Source organism: Neofelis nebulosa, chromosome 7 (assembly GCF_028018385.1).
Source record: "Neofelis nebulosa isolate mNeoNeb1 chromosome 7, mNeoNeb1.pri, whole genome shotgun sequence".
Lineage (NCBI taxonomy): Eukaryota > Metazoa > Chordata > Mammalia > Carnivora > Felidae > Neofelis > Neofelis nebulosa.
Window position 1 is genome coordinate 738312 of NC_080788.1, and position 7662 is coordinate 745973.

General features: G+C 53.2%; 1 long non-coding RNA gene across 2 annotated transcripts; it reads right to left on the reverse strand.

The window, feature by feature from the left end:
• Positions 1–378: 378 nt before the first annotated feature.
• LOC131515883 (uncharacterized) lies at positions 379–6948 on the reverse strand. 2 transcript variants are annotated; one of them, XR_009263727.1, is made up of 3 exons: positions 5726–6948; positions 1157–2381; positions 379–1043 (listed from the first exon to the last, which is right to left on the reverse strand). It is a non-coding gene; the product is annotated as an uncharacterized LOC131515883 (long non-coding RNA). The 2 variants fall into 2 exon arrangements; XR_009263726.1 differs by lacking the exon at positions 5726–6948 and having other exon boundaries at positions 1157–4465.
• Between the last annotated feature and the right edge of the window lie 714 nt (positions 6949–7662).

Genomic DNA, 7662 nt, shown 5'->3' on the forward strand with positions numbered 1-7662 from the left:
ATGTCAGGCCCTGAACAGAGAAATGAAAATGGTCAGTGATCACGCTTTAGAAGTTCCCCGTCACTACGGACCAGAGCAATGCAGGTTAAAACAGCAGCGCTGTGTTACTCTTTGCCAGTGAGGACGGGGGTGGGGGGGTGGGGGGGCGGGCGTGGCGAGGCCACCAGGGAGGCCACAGGTCACCGTGCAGCAGAGACCGCCCCGTGCTCACCTGCCGAGGGCTCGCGGAGGAGGCAGGACCAGTGAGACCGGGTGACCCCATCCTGAGCTTGGGTCCGAGGTCCCCCTCCACCCACCTCCGGGCCCGTGGATCCCCGACCCGCCCAGCAGCCGAGGTGGGACCACAGTCAGAAAAGCCCAGCATTCACCAGAAAGGGATCACAGATTTTCACGGTACTTCATTAGAGTATAAATCACATGCGGTCAAAGGCACAGCACAAGCGGATGGCTCGATGACCCCTGGCACATGTACCCAGGTGACCACCACCCACGTCAAGACGGAGAGCATTTCCATCGCCCACAAGTTTGCTCCTCCTGAGCTCCGTCCCCACGGGGAGGGTCTGCCTGCCTTGAACCCACGTCTGGTGGACCCCCGCGAATGCGTCCCTTCAGCCCGGCTGCTTTTGCTCACCGTGTTTCTGAGGTCTGTCCGTGGCTCTGTGGGGGGCAGTGGTTCCTTTGCGTTGACGAGAGGTGTTCCGTCGTGCGAGCAGACGGCAGTTTGTTCGTCCCTGATCCTGATGAGGGACGTGCCGTTGTTCCCGGCTCCCGCCTGTCAGAACAAAGCCGCGTGCAATCTTCGTGTGAACACAGGGCTTCTCTGCTCATCAGCAAATGCCTGCGAGGGCGCCGCAGGGTCACAGAAGAGCTCACACCAGCCACTCACGGAATAATTGTTCAGCGGCCATCGCGCAGCCCCGCCATGAGCGTGCGGGAGTTGCAGCGGCTCTGCGGCCTCCCCGACACCAGCTGTCACCGGTTTTGTCCACTGGAGTCACATCTCGTGAAGGGAGTCACGGCTCAAGGCTTCAGTCGGCATTTCCCTGAGGACCAACTGTGTCGAGCATCTCGTTACGTACTTATTTTTTCAAATGCCAACTGGGGTATGTCAGGGACCCAGGAACTCACAGAGGGAGGTCCCCCAAAGACAACTCACCTCCAGACTGGGAACGAGAGGTGAATTCTGCCTTTGTGGCCCTCCTTCCCTTCCCCTCCCGCTGCTTTCTGTGGGCTGGTCACCGTTGTGGCAACGGGAGGACTGGGGACGTCTTCTTGTTTACATGGGGGCGTAACACGGAAACTTTGGTGACACGTGGCCCAAGCTGAGCCACCTTGGACTCCATGTGGCTACTTTCCATGAGGCCTCTGGGCAGTTCCGCTGACCAGATTGGCCTTGACGTCCCTCCATCCTGTAGAAACCCTGGGGCGGCTGTGGCCTCTGGGATGGTGGGGGGAGGCCCAGGGAGTGGGACCGGCCAAAGGACAGGGTCCAGGCCCAGCAACACAGAGCAGGGAAGTGCACAATATGAAAGACGGTTATTTGAGTGTCCAGCACTGATCTCCTGTCCCAGTAGCCCTTCAGAAAGTGGTCTCTCCCTGGAGAGAGAGTGGGGCGACCCCGGCGGAGGGCAGAGCCTTCCCCCCTGCACCGGGGTTACTGGAAGGCCAGGGACGTGGTAGGATTCGGGCTTGACCACCAATGCTCTCGTCTGAGATGCTGAACCCTGCGGGAGGGGCCCAGAGCCTGGGAAGGGTTCTTGGCAGCTGCAGTGGCCGGTCTCCGTGACTACAGACGGATGCCCCTTTACTGCCTCCCGCTCCATGGCTCCCAGGGCACCTTGAGGGACGCTGGCCCTCAAAGCTGGAGCCTCAGCCTCCTGGCAGGTGGCCATGGGTCCGAATTCGGCTAACGGAGAGCAAAGGGATGGTCTGGATGCCACGCCCGGAGACCCCTCCTGCACCAGCTGTCTTCCTCTGCCTGTGGCTGCGTGTGGACGGGGGACCCGAGACCCAGAACCACCTTCGGCCTGGGCGTCTGGGTGGCTGAGTGAGACCAGGCGGCCCCCACACCCTCCACCTGCTGGAACAGCTGTGTGGGGCCTCTCAGCAGAAAATAAATGTGCACTGTGTGAAGCTGTGGCAGTCTGGGAATTTTCCCGATCCAGCAAAGTGTGCTTTAATTAATACAGATAGCCGGAGTCAGCTTCTGCCACCGGCCACCAAAGAGTCTAACTAATAAAATATATCTGGTCATGAGGCACCTAAATCTGAAGGGCGTGCACAACTCCTGTCTCCAGAGGATGAAATTATGGGTGATTTTTATTTTCTTACTTTTGCTTTTCTACGTGTTTCTTTTCTTTTTCTTTTTCTTGCATGAGCATCTATATAAAATATAATTAGGAAAACGTCATTAAAAATAAGCAGATTCGGATTCTCTGACACAGGCTGGGAGAAGCACCAGCCTCCACACAGAAGGCCAGAAGTTCAGAGCCCCCTGACTTGCAGCACTGGGAACCCTAGGCCCGTAGAAAATTCTCTGTGCTGCAGCGCCCAGTCAGCAGTCTTCATGGCTGTCCCTCGTGTGTCAGGACCCCCGTCCCCCCGCAGAGTCCTGTTTGCTCCGCAGAGTGCGGCCCCCACCCGAGCAGAATTCAGGGAGGCGTCTCCAGCCCTGCGGTTACTGGCACGTCCAAAAGGCCCTGGGAGCGTCCCACAGGGAGCGAAGGCAGGCCCCTAGGACACCAGCATCTACCTTTCCGTCTCCTCTGCTCCTTCCAGGGCTCGTGGGCTGGCAAGGGGAGACCCTCATGCCACGGCCTCTGCCCTACAAGGGGCCCCGGCCACTTCTACTCTCTTTGTCTAGTTTGGATCAACAAACTGTCAGACTGATCAGATGTCATCCTTAGGATCCTCCCCACCCGGCTGAGAGTCCTCCCCACCCGGCTGAGGGTCCTCCCCAGCTGTAGGGAAAGCATGGCATCTACCTGAGCTTTGCACCTGCCCAGTGGAGTGGATGCCATCACACTCACTTCACCAGTGAGGAAACAAACAGAGGTTAAGTAGCTAACCCAAGGTCACACAAAACTCCAGCCCGTCTGAAGGATCCCAATGCCCACCATGTTCTCTCCAGACGCCCACACACCTGTCTCTGTGGCCAAGGTTAGCAGTGGAGCCAAATCTTCACATGACCACCAACAGGACACGGGAAAACACGTCCAGCCCCAACCAAGGCTGGGAGGATACGGATTAGCTGTAGTTCGAACATTTTGCTTAGTTTCTACAAAAATCATAGAACTCACATGCACACCCTTCCAATTTTTGGATGAAGTTGAGACCCAAAAATGGGCCACAGTTTTCCCAGGGTCACGTAGCATCTCAGTGCAGGCAGGTTCGTGTCAGAGCCTGTGCATCCTCAGTTCCAGACAATGACCTCTGTATCGCAGAGCCCACAAAATACCCTAATCACTGGCATATGCTCAGTTATTTTTTATTTTATTTTACTTTGTTTCATTTTACTTTATTTTATTTTAAATTCTAGTGTGGTTAACATACAGCATTATATTAGTTTCATCCAGTGCTTATCACAAAGTGTATGCTCAGTGATTTTAAAAATAAACTTCTTGGGGCACCTGGGTGTCTTAGTTAAGCATTGGACCTTGGCTTAGGTCACGATCTTGGGGTTTGTGAGTTCGAGCCCCGTGTCAGGCTCTGTGCTGACAGTACGAAACCTGCTGGGGATTCTCTCTCTCCCCCTCTCTCTGCCCCTCCCCGCCTTGGGCTTGCTCGCTCTCTCGAAAATAAATAAATATTTAAATAAAAATAAAAAGGAACTTAATAACACCAGCATTCTTCACAGAGCTAGAACAAATAATCCTAAAATGTGTATGGAAACAGAAAAGACCCCAAATAGCCAAAGCGATCTTGAAAAAGAAAACCAAAGCAGGAGGCATCACAATCCCAGACTTCAAGCTGTATTACAAAGCTGTAATCATCAAGACAGTATGGTACTGGCACAAGAACAGACACTCAGATCAATGGAACAGAATAGAGAACCCAGAAATGGACCCACAAATGTATGGCCACCTAATCTTTGACAAAACAGGAAAGAATATCCAATGGAATAAAGATAGTCTCCTCCGCAAATGGTGCTGGGAAAACTGGACAGCGACAGGCAGAAAAATGAACCTGGACCACTTTCTTACACCATACACAAAAATAAACTCAAAATGGATGAAAGACCTAAATGTAAGACTGGAAACCATCAAAATCCTCCAGGAGAAAGCAGGCAAAAACCTTTTTGATCTTGGCCGCAGCAGCTTCTTACTCAACATGTCTCCAGAGGCAAGGGAAATAAAAGCAAAAAGGAGCTACTGGGACCTCATCAAAATAAAAAGCTTCTGCACAGCGAAGGAAACAATCAGCAAAACTAAAAGGCAACCGGCAGATGGGAGAAGATATTTGCAAATGACATATCAGATAAAGGGCTAGTATCCAAAATGTATAAAGAACTTATCAAAGTCAACACCCAAAAAACAAATAATCCAGTGAAGAAATGGGCAAAATACATGAACAGACACTTCGCCAAAGAAGACATCCAGATGGCCAACTGACTCATGAGAAAATGCTCCACATCACTCATCGTCAGGGAAATACAAATCAAAACCACAGTGAGATACCACCTCACACCTGTCAGAATGGCTCACATTAACAACTCAGGTAACAACAGATGTTGGCGAGGATGCGGAGAAAGAGGATTCCTTTTGCATTGTTGGTGGGAATGCAAGTTGGTGCAGCCACTCTGGAAAACAGTATGGAAGTTCCTCCAAAAACTAAAAATAGAACTACCCTATGACCCAGCAGTCGCACTACTAGGCATTTATCCACGGGATACATGGATATGTATCCCGTGCTGTTTCAAAGGGACACATGCACCCCCATGTTTATAGCAGCACTATCGACAATAGCCAAAGTATGGAAAGAGCCCAGATGTCCATCTAGGGATGAATGGATAAAGAAGATGTGGTATATATATATATATATATATATATATATATATACACACACCATGGAGTATTACTCGGCAATCAAAAAGAATGAAATCTTGCCATTTGCAACTATGCGGATGGAGCTGGAGGGTATTATGCTAAGTGAAATTAGAGAAAGACAAAAATCATATGACTTCACTCATATGAGGACTTCACGAGACACAAAACAGGTGAACGTAAGGGAAGGGAAACAAAAATAATATAAAAACAGGGAAGGGGACAAAACATAAGAGACTCATTAAATATGGAGAACAAACTGAGGGTTCCTGGAGAGGGTGTGGGAGGGGGGATGGGCTAAATGGGGAAGGGGCATTAAGGAATCTACGCCTGAAATCTTTGTGGCACTATATGCTAATTTGGATGTAAATTAAAAAAATAATAATAATAAAATTAAAATTCAAAAAATAAAAAATAAAAATAAAAATGAACTTCTGGGGCACCTGGGTGGCTCAGTCAGTTAAGCGGCCAACCCTTGATGTCAACTCAGGTCATGATCTCACAGTTTGTGAGTTCGAGCCCCACATCAGGCTCTGTGCTCACAGCACAGAGCCTGCTTCAGATCCTCTGTCTCCCTCTCTCTCTCTCTCTCTCAAAAATAAATAAATGTTTTTTAAAAAATGACCATATTTAAAAAATAAAATTAAACAAAAAATAAAATAAAATAAAAATGAACTTCTTACCGCAATATAAGGCGCACTCAGAAAAGACACTGTCCGTGAGTACACCGCTCAGCGGACTGTCACCAGTTCTCCCGAAGCCCAGCGCCCCCAGTCACGCCCGGCCGGGCAGCCCCACCTGACGGCCAACACGCAGATTGGTGTTTCCTCCTTGTGAACACTGCATGAGCGGGGTCGTGCAAGAGGTCCTCTCCGGCTTGGCTCAGTGTGAGCCTGATGAGAATTAGCAGATGTTTTCGGGGCCGTTCTACTGCCCCACGGAGCGAGAAGGCGGCCCCCGAGCCGCCCTGTGGATGGTCTGAGGGTCGTTTCCAGTTCGGGGCCAGTGTAGCCGCGGCCGTGCCGGGTGGTGTTCGGGCACTTGTGTGTCGGCGCCGGTGCTGACCCCTAGTGCCTCCCCGAAGGCCCGTGGAGACCCCCACTCGGCGCGGTGAGGACCCCCCGCGGGGCGTGTGGGCAGCAGTGGGCACCGCCTCGCCCCTGCAGAGCCCGGCCCCACCGTCCAGATAAGCCCCTTTCCGATAAACAGAGGCCCTGCGTGCAGCCAGGGAGCAGGCTCTGTCGGCTGCCACTTACTGATAACCTGCTCGGCTCGAGGGGCCCCTAGCTCAGCGGGCCCGGGGCGGTGTCCCCCTGGCCACTGTGTCCCTGAGACCCATCACAGGGCCCGGAAGACGGAAGGTAGGACTGAATCTGGCTTTCTGAAGGGCGGTGCTGTCCCGAGCCCCGTGTCTGCTCCGGCCGCTGCCGTTGGAACACACACGTGTTCTCTCCCAGTGCTGGAGGCCAGCAGTCCAGAGCGGGCCCCGTGGGGCGAAAGTCAAGGCGTTGGCCGGGCTGCGTTCCGCCTGGAGGCTCCAGAGGGAACCCCTTTCCTTGCCTTTCCCAGCTTCCCCGGAAGCCACTTGGGTTCCTCGGCGCGTGGCCTCTCCTCCGTCGGTGGTGTGACGGCTTCCGTTCTCTCTCTGACTTTTGTCCCTTGTCACATCTCCCCTCACTCGGACCCTCCTGTCTCCCTCCTATAAGGACCCTTGGGACCACATGGGACCACCCGGATAATCCGGGACGATCTTGAGATCCTTAACTTGACCAAATTGGCCAAGTCCCTTTTGACGTGGGAGTTAACGTAGTCACAGGTTGGGTCAGGACATGGACATTTGGGGGGTCATAATTCTGCCCCAAACCCTTAGCCTGCAATCACACCCTCAAAGGCGGGAACTAGGGGTCAGTCCACACCCACCCTCCTGTCCCCGCCCGCATGCCCCCCCTTCTCCAGGAAGCCACCCCTCGCCTGCCTCCACCCCTGAGCCGCACCCGTGGAGGATGGCTCTGACAGGTGGCCCTTTGGGGCTCAAAGTAGGGCTCTGGCATGTGCTGCCCGTGTGACCTCAGCAGCTTAATGTCTGTGTGTCTTCGTGTCCTCATCTATAACATAATGATAATCATGGCAGTTTTAGAAGGTTACACGAGGGTTAAATTGGAGAATGTGCGTAACATGCTTTAGCATAGAGCCTGGAAAACAGCAGCTTGATTTACACATTGGTCCTTTCTCCACTGTTCCTGACGTCCAAGGCTCCCTTCCCAGCGGGGCCGGAACCCCATAGAAGCAGACCAGTGCTCCTCATCCCTGCACTGCGTGTGGCCAGGCCTCAGGGCCACCAGGAAGAGCAGGCCCCAGACGAGCAGAGGGGGCCGGGAGGAAGTCTCCATGGAAGATGCCAGGAAAGTTCGGAGAATACAGGGGCATCTGGGAAGGCTTCCCAGAGGAGGTGAGTGTGGGAAGCCTGGGGTGAGGGAGACAGCCTCTCTACCTGGGCTCTCCCCACTTTCTGCAACTTCACCTCAACTCTTCAGGCCCCCACGGCCCTGTGGAGCGAATGCTCTTTCCAAACCGTGGCAAAACCCGAGAGGACTCAATTCCGAATGCTGAGACGGTCCCA